The sequence below is a fragment of the Vanessa atalanta genome, chromosome 12 (assembly GCF_905147765.1).
Source record: "Vanessa atalanta chromosome 12, ilVanAtal1.2, whole genome shotgun sequence".
Taxonomy (NCBI): Eukaryota; Metazoa; Arthropoda; class Insecta; order Lepidoptera; family Nymphalidae; genus Vanessa; species Vanessa atalanta.
In genome coordinates this window covers 995,892-1,022,163 of record NC_061882.1, presented here as the reverse complement: position 1 = coordinate 1,022,163, position 26,272 = coordinate 995,892, and the positions used below count along the sequence as shown (strand labels likewise).

The window sequence follows — 26,272 nt, the reverse complement described above, 5'->3', positions numbered from 1 at the left end:
CATAGAAATGAGGAACATTTCTCAATTTAGAAACTAGATCTTTGGAAGCGGAACATTCAAATTGATAATGATTAATATTTAAACGTTGTGAAAATTTATTTCATTATTAATATTCAAGGCGACGTCAGAGATCAACAAGAAACAAGAATAAGCCAAATTATCTAAGTATAATACAAATTAATACGATTCGTTTGTTTTTTAAAATACAGGTAGACTGGTGAGCAAATGAGCCTTATGGTGCCACCAACATAGATATTGATGCGCTAGGATATGTTAAGTATATAACAAATCTGTCTATCAACCTTGGGAACTAAAATGTTATATCAGTTGTACCTGTAGTAACGCTAGCTCAGTCGCCCTTCAATCCAGAACATAACATAATACTAAGCATTGCTGGTTGACGGTAGAATAAATATAATAGATATTGAAAAAGAGTAACTACTGAGTTTCTTGCCGGTTCTTCTCGGTAGAATCTACATACCTGTGGTAGCTTTATTTTAAATAGTTTGTTAAATGACGATTCAAAAGTGCTTGTAAAAGCTTACTTGAATCAATTATATTTTGATTTTGAATGTACGATGATGATACCTACCCAGACCTTCTTAAACCAAGTAAATTACAAAAGTAATCGTAATAGTAATATTTCATACATTTAATTAACAAGATAATTTCTAATTAATTACAAGATATTGAGACGAAATACAAAAGTAAGCAAAAACAACGAAGAATAATTCAATTGGATACGTTTGCATAGATAGTATTGACTGATAAATAGGGCAACTGCTGAGTTATTTGCTCATGGGAAAATCTACATTCTATATAGGCGGCAAATTTATACTAAATTTAATCTTGTAAATTGAAGATTCAAAAGATCCTGTAAGAGCTATGTTGAATGAAATATATTTTGATTTAGATCTCGCAAAACCCTATAGAGGTAACGTAGAAAACATCGTGAAAGAAATCATAAAAATGCACAAGACCGAAAAGCGCTCTGGTTAAAAATGAGCCATTTAAAGTGTAGAACAAAAAGAACGATTCCACTGAAGCTTTATTAATGAAAACCAAGAGCGCTTTAAATTGTTGCACCACACACGACGTTAACGAGAAATGTGTCCGATCTAATTGTATTTCTCGGAGAAAAATCTTGTCCATTTCATTGTTAGCGCTGAGAACACACGGCCCGTACCAATCGACGTAAGACGATTGACAAACGGCGAACAAGAAATAACAACTTATAATTGATTTAAAATATATCTAATTGGTATATAATGTCGCTGAAAGATCCTAAAAATATCATCAAGGGTTTTTATTTATACGAAAAATATTTTTATAACAAAAAAAAACTGATGCTCTATTAAAGTATCAATAGATAAATCTGAATAAATTAAATATTTCGTTGATGACAGGACTTCTTTGTTACTTGGAAGTCTACTGACAAACTGTAAAGCTAATTAGCTGAGTAAAGTATATGTATATATTAGCACACGACTATATAATACCGCAATCAACAGTATAGGTATCGGGCTGACATTCTCGCTGGTGGGAGATATAGGATTTCAATTAGGTGTCTCATTTGTCTAACTAAGAGGAGTACGTTTGTAACGGAATCTACGAAGACCCAACTCAAGAATGACGGCAAGATTCAAAAGGACGACCTCTCTAACGAGGTGTCAGCTACCTGACGCTATTGTACGACATCCTAGTTTGAAGGGCGAATATTCACGACCCAATAAACGGAATATATAACCTTAGTTCAAAGGACATATACCTGAGGGAATCATTTCGGGGATATTTTAACATTAATCAGATAACATCGTCAGTCCTATTGAAGTAAATATATTAAATTATTGTTTCAATTTTGTAGAATATGTTTGAGTCACAATCATAACTCTATTCCAGTCCAAATAACGATGACCGCCTTAAAGTGTTCTCTACTAAACGTGATTGAATCTTTCAGTCATAAAACCCTACTACCTGAAATGTTTGTTAAGTGAAGTATATCGTTGTCGCTATCGTTCTGTCAAACATCTGTAAACTTAATATGTATCCAGAAACAGGTTTGAGGTGTTGCAGAGAAATTCTCTCGGGCTGACACTTTTTACGCAGAGACACTTAATTGGAAGTTGATTCACGTAAAAATAACGAGTTTAAGTAACTGGCGTTACGAGTTCGATTACCATTTCTTATATTACATAAGAGCAAAAAAACGTCGACTGAATCAATTTACCGATACGAAATCGAATAAGGCTCAACAAACGGTATTTAATATTTACTAAACTGTTACTTATTAATTTTACTCCAAAGTGCAGATTACTTGCCCATTAATTGAAATATAAAAATAATAAAAATCGCTGTGGCGTTCCTTTAGGATATGGAATGACCTCCCAGAGGCCTTTCCCAGAGGCCTTCCTGGAACACTTTAATATGGGAGTTACATATTATATGATGTATTCCAATTAGTAGTTATAAGAACGGAAAACAGAAAAATATATATGGATATAAAAAGTTGCTGATATACTCATAGAGTACCTACCTAACACCTTGGCAACTACTTCACTACCAGTTCCAGTTCCAAGCTTCTCGAGTCAGGGTGATTTCTTTTACGAACGAACGGTCCGGTAGAACCATTTTTTTTTAAATTCTCATATAAAGTTATCAATCAATAAGATGGCTATGTAGTTCTCGTAGGACTACTTTATAGAATAGAATAAAAACTATGACTAACCTAATCGGCGGTACAGTACCTAGACGAGAATTAAATATACAAAGAGTATGATCGCGGATAAAACCCAGATACAAAACAACTTATTAACATGGCAAAAGTTTAAAGTGAATACGATAAATAAGATAAAAATAAATACACAAGTTAAAATAGATAAAACATTTTATGTCATGATAAGAGTTCGGAGAACTCGTTAATAATTTAATTAAACCACTAAAAACAATTGTACGACTATTCAAAGTTACTACTTCGAGAAGTTTACATGAACTTCAAGCATTTCGACTTATAACAAGCTACGCTTTTATATCAAACTTTTTCCATAAAAAATATTATTAACATTGAGATCTTAGTTTAATTTATTTAGAAAAAAAAAAATATTGCTACTTCATAAATCATGACCGCGGGGAAAGGTGGCAAGAATGCCAACAGCATTTGCCCGTTGAAACGGAATTCCGATTCTCTGGGCGAAAAATGAGCAAGTCTTTCTGCCACCAGTGGAGGCAATAAGATGGGCGGAAAATATTTAAGAAAAAAAAACCATGCATATGTTTATGATTTATAATTTCAACGTTTACTTTTATCATATAAAAAAGTTTTGTTGTCCTTTTTATTAAAAAAATCTTGAGTATTTTCGCACCCCTTCCTTCTGGGACCATCGACGAAGATTTAGTAATCACACAATGTATCGTTACTAGGACTCTCCTCTCGTCGACGATAAAATTTTCTATCTTTTCCACAGCTCTACTCAATTACGTATTATTGTATATATTTTAGTACATATGTATATGTATCTACAGTGAGCGTGGACGAGCACATCTTATTAATAAATTACTAACCATCGTTATTGAAATGAATCGAATAAAACGCTAAATCCATGTAATTAATAGTCTGCTGGAGGCAGGTAGGCATGACAAGCAATACTAGTTCGCACAGACAAAGTTTTTAGACAGTTTTGTAAGGCAAGTATGCACGTGTTATTAATTTTCACATTTACACAATTAATCAAGTAAAAGTTGATAAATTTAAAGTATTCGATGCTGGCCCAAGGAATTCTATACTCTACAAGAATATTGAAAGATTCCATCAGGCAACTCCGCTGAGGATTAATGTCATGACGTAAAAAGCTTTGACAAAATTACATTCAACCAATTTGCTAATATTTTCTTACTCCACGAACGAGAGATGACAAATAAACTCTAATGAAACTTATAAAAAGTAAGTGAACCAATCTCTTAGGTCATAGCTCATAGGATTGGACCATCTGCTTACAACTTTATTTTACAGTAAATTATAATAAAAATATAGATATGGAAATATGTTTCTAATGCGTATTCGTTAATTGGATTAGTGTCAAGTCAAATGTTGTCGGCTAATAATCCCTTATCACCTTCACCTGAAATCTGGTCTCCTTCTCATTATTCCTAACCAAATTTAAACACAACATAATTCTACGAAACGAAATGACGTAACTAGATAAATATTCTGGCACAAGATTGTAAACATTGTGATCATTTAAAGATAAAAAAATATATATTTGACGTTTTTAATGTGATTCGCGTCATTCTCTACTCACGTAATACAATCTATAAAAGGACGGATAAAAAGTTTAAAATCTCGTCACGATCCAGGCTATCCACTTTCGCTTATGTCCATCAAGCACTGAGCACCGGTTTTTAATTCATTTATCAGTTTTTCCGCGGCATCGCTTAAATGGAATTTGTTCTACTTATTCGATTGCTATATAATTAAAATTATATATATATATATATATATATTGCCATCTGATGATTTAATGGTCCCCACCATTTATAGATATTGGCATTGCAATAAATATTCACCACATCTCATACCACCACCCTTCAAAACTAAGATGTATTGTTTCTTGTATTAGACGACCTCCGTGGTCGAGTAATATGTACACCGGTTTTCACGTGTACGCCACTCCGAGATCCCGGGTTCGATTACCCGGCCGAGTCGATGTAGAAAAACTTCATTAGTTTTCTATGTTGTCTTGGGTCTGGATATTTGTGCTACCGTCGTTACTTCTGATATCCATAACACAAATGCTTTAGCTACTTACATTGGGATCAGAGTAATGTATGTGATGTTGTCCAATATTTCTTTATTTGTATTGTAGTTACACTGGCTCGCCCTTAAATCCATAACACAACGGTACTCAGTATTACTGTATTGCAGTAGAATATAATGATGAGTGAGTGGTACCCAACTAGCCGAGCTCGCTCAAAGCCCTACGACGCTTTGCACCTGACAACAACAACTTTAATGCAACAATTACAACAAATTACGTATAAATAATTATATATGTAAAACCGAAATTAACCGGTTGAAAACTCATCATATTTCAATTTATTTCTAAGCGCCTTAAAGTTTGTAAATTTATATATGAAATGAAGTATCCGAGTTTTATAGTTAAAATGATACTAATTTATATAATAACTCCTTATTACAGGCACCCAAGAAGTTAAGGCGGCTATTATATTAAACGTTTCAACAAGTAGCCGGAGCTCCAACAGCTTTAGTTAAATGGAATCGACTCCCGTGGGAACCTTCACGTGTATCATCTGTTGGCGGAACTGATGAGGAGCTCAATTTGAACTCTTGAACAAAATGGTCTAGACATTGTGATATTTTTGAAATATTTTTCATCTATTTAAAGTATAATAAGGCCCGTAGTAAATATATATACCTCATTTTATGGGATAATTTACATTACATACATACATTATATTAGCAGCCTGTAAATTTCCCACTGCTGGGCTAAGGCCTCCTCTCCCTTTGAGGAGAAGGTTTGGAGCGTATTCCACCACACAGCTCCAATGCGGATTGGTAGAATACACATGTGGCAGAATTTCGTTGAAATTAAACACATGCCGGTTTCATCACGGTGTTTTCCTTCACCGCCGAGCACGAGATGAATTATAAACACAAATTAAGCACATGAAAATTCAGTGGTGCCTGCCTGGGTTTGCACCCGAAATCATCGGATAAGATGCACGCGTTCTAACCACTAGGCCATCTCGGCTCGCATCGCGGCTAGGATAATAGTTCAATAAAACTCACCTAATTAATTTGAATAACTAATAAAAAATACTTGTATGACTAGAATAATTCTTTCCTAGATACCCTATATGAATACATGTTATCCTAGTCCCGAGAATAAGTCTCGAAAAACCCGGTAACAATATCTCATTTGACGAGCGTGGTGTGCGCATCGGTTACCCGAAATAGAATAGGTCGATTTCTTCTAAAAAACGATTCAAGTAAGAAAGGATTCCTTTTTATTGTATTGTGTTGGCAATAACGCCACATTGACGACGGAACTTATTGGACGAAGCGACTTTTCATTCGGATCATAGGATTGTTGAAGACGAGATTAGAACGAGCCGAGTACTAGAGATTTATCTCTTAAGATTTCTTCGCGCGATAACGTCGCTTATTCAACTCGTACGTACCTGAAACAAAAAAGAACAAATGTTTACGTTTCGAATACACTGATCATGAACTGATTATAAAACATCAAAAATCATTGGAACCGCCGTGAGAAAAAAAAAATGAAACAAGCCTTTATTTTTTAATGTAATTGTATCAAAAAATTTATTATAGTTTTAGTGCTGTCCAAGAGAAACACCTCATAGTAATAGCAACAAACATACATTTAACATTGGTGACCCGATCCAATAAGATTTGCGATTGTGCTACCAAAAATCGTTTAAGCCGCCTAAAGAATTTATTACTTAAAAATACTAAACACTATAAAATAAAGTTAACAGCAAAATCATATACGCCATCTCAACAACGAGATTCTAAGCTCACTAGATTCTAAGGACGGAAACCAATTAGACGCCACTCATTACAAACTATTGAGTTACTTCTTAATGGAATATATTAAATAAATAGCGCATCTTGCCATCGCGATGTAGAAATATTAAAGATTTGATATAGAGCCATCTATTGATCAGAAGTATAAAACAACTCGTAGATGTTAATGTGTGCTACGTGCACACCATCATCAAATACAAATTCAGAGAAACTATTATGTATAAATAAAAAAAAAAAAAAAAACGATTGTTAACGAAAAACCGCAAACAAAATAAATACAAAGCTAAACTAAATACGAATTTGATCGCTTTGTTTTTCAATCACGGCTGGCGTGTGACTGGATGTAGGGACATTTTAGTAACAAAATACCTCTCGTATTTTCCTGCAAGCGTTCGTTATGAGGATATTTATGCTACGTTTGTTTTTCATTTGAAATCGTCACTTTTATAATGTCGTTAGTTCGACAAGCGGATTTTATGCGCGCGCATTTGAATTTACTCGTTCCATATTCATTTGAAACAATTTGTATTGAACCTCTATTACAGTTACTTTACCAACATTTAAGCACATTTTTGTAAACTAGGACTACATGCCGTGTCATTTTATTTTCAACGATTAAAGTTAAAAAATGATACTTTAAATATATGTGCGTGTTTTCAGCATAAAACTGTACGAAATTGATTGGTATGTTAAGAAGAATAACATTTATATAAGTTCGATTTTATAGCGTTGTATGTAAGTACGATTCGATTTAAACTTACTAATTGGTCGTTGAACAAAAAAAAAACTAAAAAATTAAATTCAAATTGAAGCAACCAACTTGAAAATTCAAGTAAAATATTTTAATTCGATCGTTTTTTATTTTTGTGCCTTATATTTAAAAGAGAGTCTATTAGACGGTTGAATTAGATTTAGCATTTAATTGACTTAAGTAGACTCAGTTGAACACAGGCAACGAATGGAAGATCATATCATTTCCCAATTTTATTGCAGAATTGTATCTTTATTTCATCTTCAAATTATGTATCATTAAAATTTAAAAAAAAAATCCTGTTGAAACGTCATCACATTTGGCACAACTTCGTTTATTCTTAATAAATTATTCGAGACTATTCTATTACCATAGTGTTATTGAAAAAGTATGTAAGTGTGACGGGGGATTCCTGTCGGCGCAGTAAACAGTATTTAATTTCTCGACGGTATAAATATATGTACACAACGATATATATGTATTTAATATAACAAATCTTAATTGTAATTGACCTTTAACAAAGTTCTTATTTATCTACTATAATAATTTGATAGCGCAACGAATCAATAATTCGGGAAAACTCGTGTCAGAAAGCGCTGACCCTAATTTATCTTGCGATTTATAGTAAACGGAATAATTATGCGATTACATAATACTATCTGAACCTAAGGCTTGTGAAATTTACAACACTTTACTGCCCACAATGCCCCCCCCCCCTCTATTCTATTATTAATTTTAAAAAAATGCCTCACTCCTTCCCCGGGACTTAAACTATCTCGATACCAAATTTCATCTAAATCAGTTCAGCTGTATAAGCGTGCAACAGACAGAGTTACTTTCGCATTTATATTAGTATAAATGATACATTCGCATATGCCGTATAGTTTCGAGAACGTAGAATAACGACCCTTTATCTATTGCGTGGGTTTGTAAGCCGATTACGGGAATTTTTGTTAAGCAGTAGCTGTTTCAAAGCATTCTCAGGGTGATGTGACGAGCAAGCGACCGGTATTAAAAGTTTACTAAATCTATTTTTATTCGAGAACAGTTTCTAGTTTACAGAGCTGATCCCAATTAAATGAGACAAGGGCGAGCGAGTTATCTAATACTTCGTCGTAACCTCACAAATATATTGAATTTAGACAGATGTCGGAACAGTAATACTTCATCATAGTAATATAATTACTTAGTGATAGGGCTTTGTGCAAGGCACCACCCACTCATCATAAATTCCACCGCCAGACAGATATACTTAGAATTATTATTATTGGGGTGAATGAGCCAGTGTTACTACAGGCACATTATAGTTTCCAAGGTTAGCGGCGTATTGTCGACGTAAGGAATGATTAAAAACTTCTTACAGCGCCAATGTCTATTTGTGGTGGTAATCACTTACCATCTGGTGGCTCATTTGCCTGTCCTGATTGGGTTGGAAATACCTCGTCTTGTATGAAGAAAAAGCCTTACCTTAAGTACCTTTTTCAACTATACCGTTACGTAGTTAAAATACATTTATAGCCCCGCAATCATCGGTTAAGATCTTCTCATTCCAATGAGCCATCGCTGAGATAATCGTAAGAACATCTCGGCTCTCACTAATACAGACGCGCGAAAAATCTATTTATACCATTTAGTTCTTGAACATTGATGTCATGTAAATTTAAGGTTAAATTGTTTGTATATCATTATTCCACCCGTTATGTTATCAAACTCAATAAAATATGTACTATAGCCAAACTACTAGCCATGAGATCAACGAGGCACTCTAAGCAAGGAATAGTTATAAGCGAATGACGATGACGACTATATTTCAGACTGCGTAAAACAAATTAATATATCCAATAAAATTGTAAATCAGTTTAATTCCTAATAAACTCTGCAGATCTAGTTAAGTCGCGAAATTATAACCAAACTTTGTGTGACAGCTGAACATGATGGCTACGAGCGATGGCTTAATTTCTGTTTATACACACGCTGTATATTAGTTTCACTCATTTACGTTTGAGTCAAATCGATAGAGATCGAGCCGAGATGGCCCAGTGGCTAGAACGCGTGCATCTTAACCGATGATTTCGGGTTCAAACCCAGGCAGGCACCACTGAAATTTCATGTGCTTAATTTGTGTTTATAATTCATCTCGTGCTCGGCGGTGAAGGAAAACATCGTGAGGAAACCTGCATGTGTCTAATTTCAACGAAATTCTGCCACATGTGTATTCCGCCAACCCGCATTGGAGCAGCGTGGTGGAATATGCTCCAAACCTTCTCCTCAAAGGGAGAGGAGGCCTTTATCCCAGCAGTGGGACATTTACGGGCTGCTAATGCAAATCGATACGAATACTATAAAGAGCTAAAATTTGTTTGTTTGTATGCAGGCGGTAATCTCCGGAACTAATGATCGAATTATAAATATTTATACACCGAAAGTATGCAACATTATTCTTGAATAATTCTTATATAGGGTATTCATTATTTTTTTTATTTATAATTAAAGATAATTATACAAATATTAATAAATTTCACTGGTGCAGTGCGAAGACGGGGCGGGGCGCTTGAAAATAAAGAGCTTTGCTATTTGTCGTATCGTTTGAAAATTTTGCCAACATATTTTATTCATGCCATGAGGAAGCCTGTATGTGTAGATGAAAATCTATAACAAGTGTATCCAAACCCGCATCGGAACAGCGGGCGTTGGTAAACTCCAAACCTTCTACTCAAAAAGATTGGAACCAACAGTTGGACATTAACTGGCTGTTTCATTACTGTTAAATTTCTTAATCAACATTTATCAAGGATAAACTAATTTATTATTTTTATTAATAACGAAATATTTTAGCAACTTCATAAATTTTATAATAATTGTAAGGTCGCCAGGAAGTCAGCTTATATTATATCTTACGTGCTTGGTATTTTTTTATTATTTTTATACACCTTCCTACCTATACTGGTATCACAGTATAAATAGCGTAAAGCATTGTATGTAATTAGTTTTATAAATATTATATCAGCATTCCCGCCACAATTCCAAGCGCCCCAAGCGGTCCCGATTTGTAGCTATTTTTAATTTTAATCTGTACGTATTATTTAAGTGCTCAACGTAATTAATTATTTTCGCTTACGAAATCATTACTTTCAAACTTTTTTTACATCATAATATTGTACCAAGTTAATCCCTGTCTACATTTATCATTATAAATAAATATATTCTTGCGTGTCATGTAACAGGCCGTTTAAATACAAGTGGAAAAATAACTCTTACTTTATAAAAAGAGAAGTAGCTTACTCAAACTACAACCGAACGGAACACATACTTCCGAAAAAGAGATTAGTAATAGAAACAATTTAAAATCTTGAAAACTAAACGGTGCTTGATTGTATTTGAATTCGCACACTTCGGTATCGCGTATGCACTGAGTCTCTCGGTAAATAAAATTTATCATGTACAACATAACTGCTCACAGTATCAAGTCACTAAGAACCGTGTATCGTGCGCAAATTAAAACTGCATAATCGATGAAGTGATGAAACAGTAAATCTCAAGGTTTTCGCGCGATCTTGACACGCATAATTACATACCATGATTGTCGTCTAACAATGACGCGAAACATTTGCCAACAGCGCTGCATAACGCTGTACAGCAGATACATTTGATATAAAACATCGACTGATGCGCTTTGAGGGTACGGCAGACTCGTGTGCCGTGACGGTAAACGGCATGAAGTTACCTATACCGTCAACCCAAAAATCACTTACTCGAGTAGGCTTTGACAAGCACTTTTGTATCACATTTTAGAGAACTATATTAAGTGAAGCTAAGCTACGTATAATTATATACTTCTTATAATAATAAAAAGAAAAATATATTTATTGTATTAACGAAACTCTATGGTTTTAATTAATAATTACCTCTACATATATTTATTCATTGCCTTTCATTCGCCATCAATTTCGTTGTTTAACATCCTTTAATAAATTCGTTAGAAATATTTTAAAAAATAATGATTAAATAGAGTCTATATATTTCGAATGACGATCATGATTCAGTAAACTAAAACATTATTATTTATTTGAAACTAAATATGTTAATACGTAAATGTTTCATACAACTATTTATACCTACATACATTGGTTAACGCTGATAATAACATATGATTTATGTTCGCGGTTTTGTATTGCGTAATAGAGGTCTTAAATTATTGCTAACATCGCCCGCACTTGATTACAACGTTAATAAAATTAATGTACTGTATATTTTGTTATTATACGTATATATCGGATTTAAATATAATGACTTTATTAATGTTAAACACCCGTTGGTCTAGTGACTAGCTTATAAGGCTGTATTTATCGAGGTTTGTAATTCGATTGCCGTGTCGGGTCAATGAAAAGTCGAGTGATTTAATAATGTCGTCACACTGTTGTCTTCAGTTATCCAAACAAATCAAGATAACAAGGGAAATAGATAGTTCACCTGTGTTTGTATAATGTGCATTATACTTTATCCTGCGCTGTAGGTCAGTCTTTCGAACTGTCAGCCAAAATACGGAGAAGAGTTCATTCATATAAATAACAGATTATATTACTATATCTTTGTTGAACTTTAAACATATATAGTTTCTTTAAGCAGTGTATATATAGGTATATAACTAACTATCCGTCCGGCTTCACGCGGGTCAAATAAGAGTCTATATACAATTTGATATTAAAGAACAAACATAACAAGAAAAACTCTTGGGAAAATTGAAATACTCGGCCTTTCTCTACTATAATATGCATTTATTATACGTAAAAACCTTCCTTTTGAACCACTCTTTTTATTAATGAAAACACATTAAAATCCGTTGCGTGGTTTAAAGATCTAATCGTACAGACGGCGAGAAGCGACTATTTTATAATATGTAGAGATGACAACAATAAAACATATCTAAACAATCATCTCTATGAGCCGAGATGGCCCAGTGGTTAGAATGCGTACATCTTAACCGACGATTGCCGGTTCAACCCAGGCATTCACCACTGAATTTTCATATGCTTAATTTGTGTTTATAATTGATGTCTTACTCGGTAGTGAAGGAAAACATCATGAAGAAACCTGTAGGTATCGAAATTCTGCCACATGTGAATCCACCAACTTTACAGAAGCGTAGTGGAATATGCTCCTAACCTTCTCCTCAAAAAGGGAGAGGAGGCCTTAGCCCAGCAGTGGGAAATTTACAGACTGTTACTATTATATCTATATCATATTATAAACGACAAATTATAATAATGCGTTATCCAATTAACTTTGAATTGAGTACAAATATGTTATTGGAACTGCAATCAAATCAATCATAGTATGAACTAAATACGCAATGTTCTTAAATCATAATAACCTAATTTGTAAACACGTAAATCAACTAACAGAGAAAATAACAATGAGGATGGAGACGAATTATAAACACGTGTGAGATCAGCAGTTGTCTAGTTCTTGTAGGGTTTTGAACCCTAACCATCGAATATGATTCACACGTTTAATCCACTGAGTCAGATCGGCTATTCGAATAGATAGCAATGTTTGATGCAATTCACAATAATCCCAGATTCAACTGCATGCAACTGTCCACCACGTGAGTGCTTGCGTGCGCGGTAACTAGGGCGTGAACAGCTGATTCAAGGTCGACTAGTCGCATCTATTACGAATAATATTCGATTCTTCGATTTCAACTGTCATTCGTTCGATTCGATTTTAAACATCTTATAAACGAAAACTTGTTTTTTGTGTAATTTATTCATATTGAGAATTCATTAGGTTTTAAATGTCAAAAAAAAAGCTGAATAAATGAATGTGAAATTGAAAATACGCTTAATCGACGATGATATCGATGAATGTCAGTTTTCGTGTTCTCACTTTGCCTTAATTATTTATCTCATGCTCGGCGGTGAAGACAATCAAGGAATCACAAGAATATCAGTTGACACGTGAATGCTTCAACGTGCGAAAAAAATCAGAATATAAATAAACACGTGAATGCTTGGACATGTGAAACAAATCGGAATATCAATCGACACGTGAACACATCCTATAAAACTTCCAACCTCGAGGCCCGAGATATAGGTCCCTAATCAAGAGACCACCACGAGAACAGCGTCATGCTTCAAACCAGACTGTTACTTTCACGTTACGTTCAGAACAAAGAACCACCTCACTAACCGATACTCGTATTATAATCAATTTTCAAAGGTCTGAATATAGCAAACTGTTAGAATACATTTATACTCAACATCACAATTCACAAACCACTGTCCAGCCTCGCCTTGATAACGCCGAGTAGCGTATTGACTGGTCCAATTCAATCGCTTGTCTCAATTCTATTCCACGCACCCAATACGAAATTCTGTACAACGATCGATGCAATTTATATTCGTGTGTGTGTTTTTTATTACTTATAGTAGATACGTAGCCTTGTAAATTTGTCACTTGATGGAAAATGGTCACCACATTGGAAATTGAAGAAATTAACAATCACTAATTTTGTTTTTAAAATTCGATGTAGAAAAAGTTAATTAGTTTTCTATGTTGTCTTGGGTCTGGGTGTTTGTGGTACCGTCGTCTGATTTCCATAACACAAGTGCTTTAGCTACTTACATTGGGATCAGAGTAATGTATGTGATGTTGTCCAATAAAAAAAAAAAATAACATCTTCAATGCGCCACCAACCTTTGGAACTAATATCCAAATTCCAATATATTATATTCAAACAAACTCTACAATCATTTTTGACGTGACTCAATCTTCAAACCGATACACAAACACACTTAGTATCGCTGTCTGACGGTAGAATATCTGATCAGTGGGTGGTACGTACTCAGACGGAGCTTGCGCAAAGCCCTACCACCAAGTAGTTATCAGCAAATTAATACAATTAAGTTGTTATAACACCATACGCGTCACTGAGCACTTTTACCGATATTTCCCTCACTGTCTGCAGCCCGCATATTAATTGTTAAACTTTATCAATTATATCGGAGTGTTACGTTCCGAAGTTTCCGTTCCGAGTACCTCACTCACGCTGTACTATATGTAGTTTCGGGAATCTTATGCGATAAGGAATACCAACGCTTATATTATAAGACTACTTATTAACTCGAGAAAGAAAATCTCGGCTAGTCCGTTAAGTAAAAGTGGAAGGCGTTATAAGTTAAAGTTACTTTGTGGCGAGTAACTTTTCACTTACATCTAAGCTGAAAAAAATGTAAGCGGTATTTTGTTGTGTATTTTCATTTTATAAATTCTTTATTAAGAAATCTTGAACGATGTTTTTAGAAGTTTTATGTATACATTTTTATTTGATTTAAGAAAACAAATGTGCCCCTTGATGGTAAACAGTCTCTTTCATCAATGCGCCACCAACCATAGCGAATAATATATCCCTTTTGCTTGTAATTAAAACTCACTAACAATTCGAACTGTATGAAACCCATGAAAAATCTGTTTGGTGTGTGGTACCTAATTAGATGTGCTTACACAAAAGCCTGCCATGTTATGGAAAATCTAAGTACAAATTTAATTTAAACCCGAATTAAATACGTGAACAGACAGTAGTCCTCATTAGGTTTTAGTTCCCAATTATCTATCAAGTTCAATGTTCTCTATCCGCTGGTTTATCAGTGAATACGGAATTTTATGTGTTCGCATGTTACCCTTGTTGAGACCAGTGTGTTTTCAAAACTGCGTCTGAGGAGGGAGCGTGTCTGTCCCATGGCATTTTGCAAAATTTCATGATGGTTATTTGAGTAGGTTAAATGTGAAAGCATAACAAACAAACACACATAAACAAGATCACTCTCGCAATTATACATTAGTTAGGACAAATAACTGCTTATACGTAAATACTATAAAAATGGCGGTATCCCCATCCTCAATTGAAAGTCAAGAGTGACTCGTAACGGATACACTGAATTCACTTTCACCGGTTGCGTCACAAGCGTCCGTGAATCGTTTTCGCGATCATTGTGTCGAAAATATAATCGCAATCCGTTGGCTATAATAACATATATTATATATAGTATTAGCTCTGCAAATGAAAGCTAATCCAACTTGAAAGTTAATCACGTTTTTTTTATTTAACATTAAATGTTAAGGTTAAATATAATTTATGTACTCAATAAAGAACATTCTTGCTCTTTTTCGTGGCAAACGAGCAGAAGGCTCACTTGATGGAAAGTGAATACCAACGCCCATTGACATCTGAAACACCGAGGAGCTTGCGGTAATGAGTAATCTCTTCTCTCAAGTCGTCAAGTCTCAAATGTCGGTTCGGAAAAACCGGCGACGAAAGTCGATTCCACAGTGTAGCGAAACAGGAAAATCCTTAAAAATCACCCTGCTGTGCGGATTTCCTGTCATGGAGAAATTTGGAATTCAGACGCGATAGTTCACTTCTAATGCGACTGAAATAATATACAATAACATAATAAAATAATACACAGAAACATAATGAGTATAAACTTTAACAGCATTGACGAAGGAATATTTAAAAAAGATAAATCAGCTAAAAACTCACTTTTCCAAGCATTAAATAATAAACAGATTAATTCTTTCTTTTATCATCTATATAGTTCAAGGTATCCGTGAATATATTTGAAAACGTGTCACATAAACCAACTGTCGAGTTCTGACTGTCTTGATTTTTCAACTATTAAAATGCTATTTAAAATTAAGTTATCAAATAACTTCACGCATATAATAACATAACTGATAACATATAAAAATATATATATGACCAACATCAACAACGGAAAAACCAGTGTTAAGTTCATCGTAATTAAATTCTGTACTCAAATGATAATAATTTATAACATAACATTTTAGTATAATATTTACAACATTAAGTTAAGCTTACATTATCTACATGTAAATGTTCTATTGTTGGGCCACGTAAGTTCACGAATTATCTTGAGAAGGAGGTCTAGAACTAACTTAATCCACCACGCAGCTTAAATTGGGCTTAGTGGATACAGCTGTAGCAGAATTCCATCTGAGTCATGCAGACGATGTTCTCCATCACCAGCGGACACGAGATAAATTATAAGCAATAATTAAACACTAGATCGCATTGCTGGCTTACCTATTTTGGTTCACCAATCGTCCATTAAGAATCCAATCATCTCGAATCTATATAGACAAAATTCTACGTTGTTTTTATTGTTGCGAATGACAAATACACGAACGTCGAATATTTTCAAAAATACGAAGTAATGTGCTGATACACAATGAATGGGCAGTCGTTCTCCGGATCACCTGTCCTTGGCTATCATTAGTCAACGTCTCGCCCTCCCCGAGTACGCTCGTAAGACGCCCATTGTCCGCTTGTCAAGCGCACCACCATTTTTAAACTTCAAAAATAGAATCACATTTCCTACAAACGCTTTGGATATTTAGTTTTATTAACAAATATTAAATCGCTTGTTATTCAATTTATAAAATAGTTCTACTTTGTATATACAAAACTAATGATTACTTCCACGAATATAAACAACAAATTCTTCATCAGAACATTAAATACCACGTGTGGTTTAACGTAAATTCATTGTTTATAGAGTATATACAGCTACAATATAAAGTAAATATTCCCATCAAGTAGCTCTGATCTTAACGCATTCTATAGAATTACGGAAAGTTTATTACATAACATACAAGTTAATTTGTTTGATAGTCCAGTCAAAGTCAAGATCTGTTTTCAAAACTAGCTTTATCATTTTTAGTTTGATATACTCTAAATCGGTAAAATAAGCCATATAGTTTGTTTATAGCCTGCGCTAACTCGGAACGAATATCTCGTAGTTATTAAAACAAATATATACTTCGAAATTTAATATTAATAAACATACAAATAATTCGAAGAATACAAATCTGAAATTCTCACTTCATGAGAATAACTAGAATTATTACCAAAATCATATCTAAGCGCGACGATGAAACAGACCCACCCCAGAATCCTTCTAGTCCGACGCAGAATCAATGAGATTTATTCATTATAACTTAGATCTTAACGGTCACAACAATGCGAAATTCGTTGAACGCCAATATATTAACTATGGTGGAGGGGAGGGGGGGGTAGTAATGTGCTGTAGCAAACATATATAAGACGATTAAACGATCAATTCCAGTTGACTTATGGCACAACGCCCGACGTACAAAGGTTAATAATAGCGAAGCCTGTAACGAGAGCTCTTAAATGCTTAAGCGCTGGGACGTGCGATCTCGTGGTCAAATGCTGAAGTTTCTACTTGGAAACGTAGATACTACGTGCCAGGTTGGGAGCGATGTAGGTCTTGGCAGCATCCTTAAGGTACAATCAGTTGAGAGAATTTACTCTTATAATTGAATAAAGGAATTTCTAGAAAGAAACTCAAGTCTATCCTGATTTATAGTTTATGTACGATAAAGATCAAATTATAGTCGTGACTTTTATTTTTAAGATGAAATAAAATAATCGAAATAGATTTTATATACGAACTAATGAATTATTTCAAAATATACTTTTACGGAGAATTCAATGTAAAGTAACCACGAGAATAAATGGCTAGTATCTGAATAGTAGGTACTATTTTAAAACATTATATGTGTAAAGGTTTTACTATACACATATAATGTTTTATTTATGTCATAGATTGGCGAGCTGATATGCAAAGCGATATTCATCAGCTAATCACCGCTATGGTGGGTGATATTGTCCAATATTTATTATTATTTATTATTTATAAATATTGCTAATAGGCAGTAATAATATAATGATTGTGCACATAGTCCTACCTCGAATCACAAAATGTACAGAATGTAAATTGCCACTGCTGGGATCAGCTCTCCCTTTGAGGAGAAGGTTAGGAGCACATTCCACAACGCTGCTTCAATGCAAGTCGGTGGAGTCACAAGTGACAGAATTCGTTGAAATTAGACACATGCAAGTTTCCTCACGAGGTTTTCATTCACTGCCGAGCACGAAATGAATACGCAATCATCGGTTAAGATGTACGCGTTCTAACCACTGGGCCATCTCGGCTCTTATCGGCACCAATAATCGTATAGTTTTTATATATCCTACCAAGACAAGAGATATTCACTTAGCAAAAGAAAATTCACGTACTAAGCTTAACATTGGTAAGTGGAAAGAAAAACCTATATATGAGTTAATTGAATTTTGAAATCCTATTCTATAACAGTGACTTACTTTTCCACTTTTTTGTAGTAATACAGCCTGTTGTAGTATCGATAGCAAGACAATTAGTGCATGCTTGCACTTCTCATTATCGTTCTCCCTTAACCACACTACTGTGGAAATGAGCCGATAAACAATAAATGTGGTAGAATAACCAAGCATTCATAAAATCGATAAAATAAAAATAAAAAATCGAACATGCGTCATTTGAGAATTCGTAGACATATTAATGCAATAACTAGTATTATCGTTCAGAGGATTGAAATAATTCGATTGCTAACTTTAGTTTCACATTCAAATCAGTGCCGGCCGATTGCATGTGAACACGATACCAATAACGCGGTGACCTCGTTCGAAATTCAAACTTAATCCGATGAGATCCTCTAAAACAGTCATAAAAATGTAAATTCCCCACAAAAGTTATAGATAAAAAAAAAAAAAATTACTTTAGACAATTTAATTACCTGCATATGACTTTAGTTATCGTAATTGCTATCTACTAGACGCTCGTAACTAGCTTGTAAGACTACAGATCCAGAGGTTCAAACCCCGTTTTGACCAAAAAGTAATTTCGTTTTTCTGACCAGAATTCTTAATTAGTTGCGCTTGAAGGAGCAAAGATGTTGTCTGTGTTTAAACTCCCGTGCCTGGTCATAAGGTCATCTCTTTCCGATCGTGTCTTATTTCATATCCCATTGGATAATAAGAGTAGGATAAACGAGAGTACATTTTTATATCCGCACATACTTGGGCACCTTGACAAGTCCCGCGCCGTGATCGAAATCGGTCTGTTGGTCTCTTTACTTCTTGAACTTTTACGAAGAGCACACTACTTTTTTCTCAGCCTTAACTAAATAATAAGGCCCCCTGTACACCACCCGAGACTTCATTATATGCATAAGTTTTTTAATATACTGCTAAAATAATGAAGTGTATGAATATACGAATGTAAACTCCGTTTCTATATCGCTTACGACTTCCTCCAGGCAACCTTTCTGTTATGATAATTGAAAACGAAAGCATGTCTGATGTATAATCAAGCATCTTCAAATCAATAAAGTTAAGCTGTTGCAAATTAATGGCCATAGAATGGTTCAGACTCCCAATATCAAACGAGCGGAGGGAAAGTGTTCGGATAACCTAACTCAAACATTTCCGATATTTATGAAGAGCACCGTTCAATTTATGAGAAAATCACTTTGTGTGATCAGATACGTTAAGGGTTGTTACGAAAGGGACCAAACTCCCGATTTGACATTTAATGAGACATTCTTTTAAGTTTAGGGTCGAAGCTATTTTAGGAGACCATCAGATGTGATCTTTTCGAAAACATTATTCGAGGATCCCTCAGTGACCCGCATAGTTCGGAATGCTACCTCCAAGACAAACTTTGAATATATTTTGCGAAACGACAATACGACATTCCTTCTCGCATTTTTTTATTTCGTTAAAACTTTTAACAATATCCTCGAATAAGACAATTTACATTCAGTACATACTTTACATACAGTTTTATTGACAAAATATATTTCGCTTACAACAAATATATTAACTTTCATTTTTTTATAAACATTTACGGTCTCGCTTATTATAGTATATATATTTAGTCAGTTTTTAAACAATTATTCTTCTCTTTTTATCATAATTAATTTGTCATTCGAAAGAAAAAGAGAGCATCGTTCAACCACCACGTAAACTTTATTTATAGCTAAAGCCGTGAAAGATTAAAGAACAATAAGGGTATACAACTTTTAGATTGAAAAACAAATAAAAAAAAGAGAAATTCTTGTTTTTTTTTTTTTAATACAAAAGTTAAATTCTCGGTTTTTTACTGTAATATCACATTTTATTGATGAAAAAAAAGCAATTGCTTAGTTTATAAGACCGAAGCGTACAGACAGCGGAAAGCGACTTTCGTTTATACAATGTAGAGATTAACACTGAACAGTTATGTTTTTTTGACAAAGCTAAATAAGGAAAAGTTTCTCAATTGGTCCATATATATTTTAATGTTTGTGAATTTTAAGCAGTCAAAGATTTGTTTTATATCGATTACATTTTTGAAAAAAAAAAAAAAAATAACGAATATATTAGATCATACGTACAATCGATTATTTGCGTAATCAATATTGTCGATTGAAAAACCTATTCAAATTCATTTATTTATGAGCAGTTAAGTTTTATATCCCGTAATAGGTAATAACCTAGACTAGAGTTTAACGAACGACATTTTATTATTAGCGAATAAATTATCCGAGTCATTGTGTTTTAGTTACAATTAGATACTTAATGTTTGTAATAGAGTTTATACATATTTTATAGCAGTGCTATTTTTTATCTGTAAATATTTTTTAATGTCAAATTTATATTGTCAGACATGTATATCGATATATAAAACCTTTTTTTATGATTTATGAAAAGTTTATCGAGGTAAAACTCGTAAGAACTCAAAGGCTGGCAACGCATCTGCAAGCCCCCCGGTGTTGCAGATGTCCACGGGCGGTGGTAGTCACTTTCCATCAGATGAGCCTCCTAATCGTTTGCCACCTATGATATAAAAAAAACATCGATCGCCTATGCGGTGACACCCTTTCAATACCAGAATGGCATTAAACTAATCTCAGATCAGAGCAAGTTGCTCTACATACGCATTAGGCGACGTGTACACAGCGCCACTGCCGTAAACCTCATAAAATATTCAACTCAAAAAATTAACAAATGAAAGTGCAGTGACATAAAAGCGACGATACAGACCATCTGTTATAGATCTAGTAATTATTAGAGCTATTTATCTAAACGATAATTGCAAAATAATTGTTAAATAAAGGGTGCCACTTTACATGATTTCTATAAACCCCTATTCCCAACAGTGCACGTTTACGTGCGTGTGTTGACTTTATTGAATTGGTAATTCGTCGGGCAGCGGAAAACTCATTCATAATCTTTTATAACATTTGCTTAAAGTCGCGATCGCGTGCTGATACAACGCTGTACATTTTACTAAATTACTTGTTTAACCTCAAGCTAACAAACGACTATACATGATGTAATGTCCACGATGTGCTTCTAGGTTAATGAAAAATATTGTAGATTATTTTATGTTTTTTTAAAAATGACAAACTATGTCATCGATCAATTTAAAGTAGCTTTATTTCAAGCATGTTTTAATTTAATCATGCATTGAAGCTTTACTTTTTTATTATGTTTGCGACCTACATTATAAAACGAGTAGATTTATTGACTCACACACACTCACGTACCATTCGTCAAGTACTTTTATTTTTACACATAAGAACACGCACACTTCCGCATTTCCAACAAGGTTCTGGTAGAGAAATAGAGGTAAATCTTGTTTCAAAAGCTGACCGTAGAAGCTATTTATTAATGGGATTTCAAGGGGCATGTTCTAGAATTGGCACGATAGTTTGGACTCCAGCCCGAATATTGTATCCTAGGCGTTCCGTATGTTCTTGTTCGTCGTAAGTCATATTACGGTAAAATTTAAGTCTACGGGTCTAAATGAACAGACTGACGCTAAAACGTATCACCGAAACATATTAGTTCATCGCCTACTCAGCGTACAAAACTAAACATTGTAATGTATCATTAATATTAAATAAATAAATAATAAATTTTATTATATATAAAAAAAATCTATATATCATTTTTGTAATATTTGTTACAAAAAGAAGGAAATTAAATATATATGTCTCGCTGCTGGGCTTAGATCTCTAAATAGCGAGTTGGTGAAATTCCACCCGAGACTTAGTGTTTTCCTTAATCGCATAAGATGATTTATAAAAACAATTATAATCGGTTTATTACAGCTCACCCGTTGCCCAGTAAACGCTAGCTTAGTGGGCGATTTGTTGCTACCATCAGTGACTAAGATGTAAATTGCGAGTACTGTAGGTTGTGGAATTAAATAACTAGCTACCAGTCCGGGGTTCGCACGGGTATTATAAGGGTCTACAGGCAACGCTTGTATTGAAGGACAAACATTTAAAGGGAATTTCCTTTTTCGGGCCGGGACCCTCGTTAGTGTACGCAGAACACCTCGCCACATTTAAAACGGAATCGGATGAATAGTTTACGAACACAACGTTAAAATATGGTTGCTATTTTGATTACTGTATGTTTTATTATAATTTAATATTCAAAAGTACACGAATATCTTGCTGATTTAAACGACGGAGTTTTTATAAAGCCTCAGTTTTGGAGCATCACGTTCTCTGTCAAGACTCTGAAAAAAAATATATCCCGCTGAGTTTCTTTCGCCGGTTCTTCTCAGGTCCGAGGTGCTAAATTCCGAACCGGTGGTAGATTTTTGACAATCAATAAGCAAGTGCAAACACTTCTATATTGAATAAAGATTTTTGACTTTGACTTTTGACTTTGACTTAGACACTGTTTAATACAATCAATTAAAATTAATTAATACACTGAGCATATTAAGATAATATTATTTGGATTAAATATACTTAGAATATTTTTTCGTAGGACAGGGCTCTGTGTATAATATATTGTACCACCAACAGTTTCCGGTTTGAAGGTTGAGGAGCGAGAGCGGAGTGATAATAAATATTCGACTTACCTCCTTCATAAAGTCATACGAATTTATATATATATATATATATACAGATACATATATATTGTAACTAGCTGTACCCGCGAATTCGTACGCGAATGAATTTAACAATTTTTTGTCGTAACCTTAGTTACTCCTTATTACATCAGCTATCTGCCAGTGAAAGTCCCGTGAAAATCGCTCCAGTCGTTCTAGAGATTAGCCGGAACAAACAGACAGACAAAAATTGTAACTCAAAAATTTCATTCAATGTATAGATGATCAATAAGAAATTAAATCTTCGTTTCAGTATAAAATGTAAAAACGCTTAAATTAAAATTTAACGTCAGTCTGTCGGCCCTTCTTATACTTTCACTCGAGTTAAAAAGTTTAAACAGGATTTAGCGCGCATACAGAATAACAATTTAATGAGTAAAAAGCTCAATCGTATTTTTTACCTTTGCTCGTAATTTATTAAATTAAAAAAAAAGAAACGAACGTCATAACGTCCAACAACGTAAAAACCAACTATAATATTCACATACATTAAACATACAATCGTTATTGAAAAATTACCTTAAAGTATTGTTTATTCTCTTCAAAAACGTATAATAACTCAACTTTCACAAATAACACTCATCGTAACACAACACAACACCACACAACTCAAAATATATATATATCTCCGCCAGTCCAAACGTCCGTCCTTTGAATAACTTGAGATCAGTTTAAAACACTTTAAGGCGACGTCACGTGCGGTTCACATTCACTTTCAACTAAATTACAATACTTTGCAACCAACACGCTGACTCCGAGGTTGCGAAACCAAACCGTGACCTTTACATACTAATTGATCATTTAAGAATTATTACATAAATACCTATCTAAATATTAATCGTTACCTTTTTTCCCGCGACTTTGCTCGCGTCCTAAAAAAATAGCCAACGTAGATACTTCATATCGAATTCCATGAAATCGGTTTATTGGTTTGATCGTGGAAGAGCAACAGACAGATAGTCAGAGTTAATTCGGCATTTATAATATTAGTATAGGTTAACATTGCTGGATGTTCATCTGACTGATTTGGACCGCGGCGACCTTTCTCTATCGTGACTAGTTAACAGGCGTGACAAACAAGACTACAAGTGTGTGCGTAACTCACTCTCCCTATTCTTTCACTATGAGAAACCTATGCTATGCCTCGACTCGAACGGAAAGAGAAGTTCAGGCGATGGAACAACGGTTTTCAGTTCCAAGAATTCCTTCTTGATTTTACACATAGGTATCTAAGCGTGGTGGTCAACTTTTGATGATAAGACCCATTGCAAATCCGGAAGGTACTTAACTTATCACTTCATATAATTAAAGTTTTATGTGTTCAGGTTTGAAGCGTAAGTGATGAATGAGATAAGAGCACTTACTGACAAGTTAATTTATCGAAGGTCTAATGCCCATAGTTAGCATTTTAGCAAACTTTGAGTGTAGACTTCCAATAGTTTTATCCATGATAGGAATGTGAAATGCTCGTCACGTCAGAAGTCTAAATTCAAAACGAGTGAAACGGCGAAGCGAGGATACTTATGCAATAATATTATACGTGAACCCTTCAGCAAAACACTCTGCATCATCTGTTATATCTTTGAGTTTAAGCTACTACTTAGTTACTCATTTAATTCTATTACTTCTCCTCGTTTATTCGTTAATTATTAAAATAAATTGTTTTTATTTTCCCCACTCATGCAAATCCTGAAACTTTTATTAAGTAATTTAAAATTTCCTGTTAATATTCAGTTTATATCACAAATTAATAAAGATTACGAAAGATAATTAATTTAGAGCGAAATTGAAAAGATTCTCGGAAGATTCTATTCCAATGTTAAGAGTACATTTGCAAAGGCAAGATCTAATTAAAAGTGGGAACGTTCCACATTCTGCGAAAGATCTTCGCTCAGTCATTTACATTTAAAAACATTAGCGGTTTAACGCGATTCGACAAATAGCGTTTTAACGCGATTCGACTTTAACCGACCAACTTTTGGTAATCAACAAATATGTAAACAGAAATCTAAAAAAAATACACACAATTATAAATAGAACAAGCTAAGTTTGATCGCTCTCAATTGTGTTTGAAGATGTCAATGTTTTATCGACATTTTCAATTTAAATGAAAAGACATTTTCAGGATGTTTTTTAAAAACCATTTTTTTTAATTTTAGTACGAAAAGTCAATCAATTTCGTTATACACTATAACCATCTATTTCAATATATTTTTAAAATGATACAATATTCGTGCTGAAGTTCTAAAAAATTATAATTTTTATTAATTTAAGTTTCACGACCAAACTCGAGTGGTACTTGGTTAGTTCTGGGACATCACAGGGCTCTATCGAGATGGTAGTACCAACTTTCCTTATGTTATTTATATATAATTTTTACATTAAATTTAATACAATAATTAGAAACGGTTGAAAAATAACTTCCTACATATTAAAATAACTCATTTATATGTAACGAGTTAAATAAGGCATATAATTTTATACAAAATATATTATATTCAGATTAGCATAAAATGGATATTAAAGAATATATAATATAATTTTATATACATAATAATTACATAATATATTTTACTAGCTAAAAATAGTATCAGCTCAGTACAAAAGATTTTTGTCGATTTTCTATAGACGTATATATAGCGTCGTTTCTTATAAAAAAACCGGCTAGGCAGACTTGATTTTAGTGCTATTAGCAAATACGTACAATCATCATAAGCGGTTCAAAGTCACTTTTATACAACACAAATATATACACAAATTCTGACAAATATTTCCATCAAAATCGTATAATAGTAAAAATGTCAATAAAATCTACTTATTTACAATCCGTATGAACAAACACACTGACTTAAATTCATACATGTCAAATATAAAAACAAATTAAATAATACACCTTTTGAAATTCGAACGCAAATAAATGTAAGTATTTTTGTCTATTTGTTATAAAGAACACGTAAACTCACAATGCTGACTCTTAACGAGTTTCTGCACGAAGACGGAAGTGCTGATTTGTTGCAAACTGGTTTTATGACATGTTATATTAATCACAACAACTCGACCAATCCCCGCTAATAGTGGTCAAATGTTCGTTATAAATGATCCGAGTGACTCGTTAGTTTAGTTGCTGGCTTACACAGG

General features: G+C 33.8%; 1 protein-coding gene across 4 annotated transcripts in view; it reads right to left on the bottom strand.

Moving 5' to 3' along the window:
- Window positions 1-26,272, bottom strand: part of LOC125067624 (furin-like protease 2) — a 260,136-nt gene that overhangs the window by 187,326 nt on the left and 46,538 nt on the right. Inside the window, exon 1 of one of the 4 annotated variants that reach the window (XM_047676313.1) lies at window positions 23,654-23,675. The exons of the other annotated variants lie outside the window; for them this stretch is intronic. The gene's annotated coding sequence lies outside the window, so the exon portion shown is untranslated. Of the gene's footprint in view, window positions 1-23,653; window positions 23,676-26,272 lie in introns of those variants that run through there. 4 annotated transcript variants of the gene reach the window in all.